Here is a 3,736-nt window from a genome sequence, read left to right on the forward strand (position 1 = left end):
GGCAAGAAGGAAAAACACAGACCAGAATGTGATATGATTACCCAGCTTCTCATACACAAAAAGTTATTGGTTATTCATATCTGTTAAGAGAAAAGGCTACCACTTATAAAACACAAACAGTGGGGAATTGTAAACATACAATTCAACTGAGGTATGTGAAGCTGGATACCAAAGAAACCAGAATTTCAAAAGGTCTAATCCTTCACTTCAATATTTCTTGAACAGTCTGGGAGTCAGAACAGACAGGGATTCAGAACAATCAGAACAGTCAGAACAGTGTGGCAGTCAGAACAGCCTGACAGTGAGAACAGTCAGAACAGCCTGGCAGTGAGAACTGACATTCAGAACATACTGGGAAAGAAACACCCACAGGCAGACACTCAACTCAGTTACCATAGTGAGAGGTATCTGGACTTGCACAGGCAGAAGAGTGTCATATGAATAATTGATACAGATCTAATGTTAGCACAAACTAATTTAAGATCATTACAGATGTAATATTAGTATAAGTTTGCTGGGTCATTTCAGCTATGCAGCTGGAATCTTCATAAACAAGTGGAAAGCAAGAAATAAGGAAACTAGAGTGAGGCCTAAGCACCTGTTGCAAATCACTAAGACAATGTAGGACAAGATGCCCCATGTTAACGATCTTACTGAAGGAAGGACATAAAGTAACACTGAAACCATGTCATCTGTACACACACACGCTGTGAAACAACCTCATCTGATGATGACTGAACAATGACAACCTAATCTGGAGTACACACACAAACATTCCTTCTAATGACTGAGCTGTCGTTTCAGAAGTTCGACAGCACAACGTGGGCATATACTGGCAGGGGGCATGAAGGAATAGTGCCAAGTAGCCTATATAGTACCACTAATGAGACCGATAACGGCTGTATTCAATAGGCTGAACAATAATCCCATTCAGCGGAGCAGCCTGGAGCTCACAGTGCACCTGTCCCCTCACTCTAGCAGGCTTATTACCAGTTGGGGGAGGGTTCCACAGTCCATCCACTGTGACTGTGGAAAATGACCTGTGCCACACCTGGCACAGCTATCAGCACTAAGGTGCACGCCACACAGATCCTGTTACCGCCAGGCTATTATGTTACCATGCACAGTGCATAGATATGGTCAACTGGCTCCCATTATCTTGCTGTCAGGAAAAGAGCATCACCTGTCGCTGGATCAGGACAGCCATGGAAATCAGCATAGTACTAGACCCACATGAAGATATATTAAAGGTCAACTATGGTCTGGCTGGATGGGATCAGCCTTTTAATAGTCTGGCTAGAGCAGGCTTGGCCAAGGAATGGGTATGACCAAAGAAAACAAGTTTCTAAAATGCAGGATGAAAATAGGGAATTTAATTAATCTCGAAACTGACAGTAAGGACACCAAAACTATTTACAGGACTATGTTTAAAGAACCAAAGCTGGTTTAAATATTAACCTTGGGTAGAGGTAAAATGTGAAAACGTATCTAAAAACAAAACGAAAGAGAGATGGACTTTGTGACTAGGGAATAATTTTCTTTGGGAGAGAAACAGTTTGATGGATTAAATAGGGTTAAAAAAAACTTAACGTGCAAGCGATCTATAAGCTAAATAGGCTACTGTAAGGCCCGTGTCAAAACAGTGATCCATATACTTCCCCAAAGGAAAGGCCTACGCATAGCCTACTTGGAATTCAATTATTGACTGAACCATTCAACGTCTAAATAATTGTAAAGACAATTTCGGTTATTAAGGTTGAAAAATAGTTTACAGTTTAGGCATAATGTATTAAAAAAAATAATAGACTAAATAATCGTTCTGCGACCGATTAGTCATGGATACTAGGGCATTCTTTTTTATAATCTAAGTTGTCCATTAGGCTATTTTATCATCTATGCGCCGGCCACGCAATCAAGGACACTTACATTGCGATAAGATAAATCATTAAGTAAAGATACCTTGATTAAAAAATTGTCGTCTGCTTTTTCCTACTTCATCTCCAAAGCAGATATGTCGTCGAAGTTCTTGCTTCTGCGCGGCCCCAGCAAATGCACTTGTTCAAAAATACTCACCTCCCACACCGCGCCGCCTGCGCTCTCCATCAACAGCGCTCCCTTGGCTCTGTGAAGAAACAAGCTCCACCCCTAGCAACGAAAAAGTCATGCACAGTTATCCCCTCTTGAATAATGAAGGTATGCACAACCTAATACATGCTTGAAACTTGTGAGCCTTAAATGATTACATTGCATAGATAAAATCATAACTTAATGATACAACGCCATGCAGTCAAAATACATTGTAACAATTCAGGTCATGTTCAGTTACGCAGTATTACAAAAGATGAACTACGGATGCAGCTTAAGTAAACAGTCCTTTAGTCATACACAACTCTGTGCAAACACTTTTGAAGTTGGCCTCCTGGCTATTTGCCTCCTCTGTTGGCAAAGGGACAGTGGCTCTGCCCACCCTACAGATAAGAGACAGAGCTGGTCACACAATTTCGGATCTTCTTGAGGGCAGTGTGTGCCCCCTGCTACAGCCCCAGTAGCATGTCCAGCTGCTCTACAAGCTGGTAGAGGAGAGGATGTGGTTCACGCTGTCTGATGGGCAGAACGAAGACCGCCACCCATGTAGTCACGGTTCCTGTATGTTAAGACAAAGAAACATGACAGCACACAATAACGGTAAAAGCAGCAAAAGCTAAAGTAACAAGTGTCCAGTATCAAAATCAAGGCAAATATGAGTGATGTGCATTGTAGTGTTCCACTTCTCCGTCATAGTTTTAACCAGGAATGTTTTCAGACCAGCAGAGGTCGCCAGAGAACTCGGTAAAGAATGAGGATGTATAGGAACCAATGGTATGTTTCTGCAATGCCGGAGGCTGCAGTTATGTTGAGTCCTGCACAAACACACAAAAACACACACACACCGGGCACCCACAGTCATCTGCACACATAGCAATTTAAAACCATCAACAAAACTTTACCATATACTTTAGAATGTCATCTAATCCTGCCAATATCAATAAAACATTACCTGTTTTCTTCAATTGTGATTTAAGGTAATCATTATGTACTACTCAGTGATGCCAATCAGTGTTGTCATCTTTGGCATCCCAATGGCAGGATGGGGATGAATACGGTCAGGGCCAAGATTGATTCTGGAAGGTGATCCTGATAGAACAGGAGTCCTGGGAGTTCCAGAGGTCTAGCAGAGGCTGACAGCAGAACAGATTTCCTGTCCAAGCCTGACAGTGTTCCGTAGACATCAACCCTCCACACATTAATGTTCGGCCACTCAAGAGGACAGAGAAACTCATCTATGGAGACATTCTGCTCCTGTTTGCCACCTACCCCTCTGAGCAGGAAATTGTTTTGTCACATTCACAGGTACTGTGAGAGGATCCTGTGAAGAGGAAAATAACCTCATTCGCTTCTTAAAAGGAACAGAAAAAAATCATTGTGAAGGTAATAACCAATTTCTAAAGAATATATTTCTGCAATATATATTTTTATCTTTGTGTATCATTTTCTAAAAGAACTTACAGCTGAGATGATTTTCCTGCTGCTAAACTGGACGATAGCAACTCAGCAGCTGGTCAGCTGAAACACAGCAACACCAGTTTTGACCTAGAATTAATTTTTTCTGGTTGAATAGTGTATGCTGCTGCTCAGTCATGAACATTTTCCAAACATAAAATATGCTACACTAATATAAAACCAGAGACTCGTTATT

Source organism: Osmerus mordax, chromosome 11 (assembly GCF_038355195.1).
Source record: "Osmerus mordax isolate fOsmMor3 chromosome 11, fOsmMor3.pri, whole genome shotgun sequence".
NCBI lineage: Eukaryota > Metazoa > Chordata > Actinopteri > Osmeriformes > Osmeridae > Osmerus > Osmerus mordax.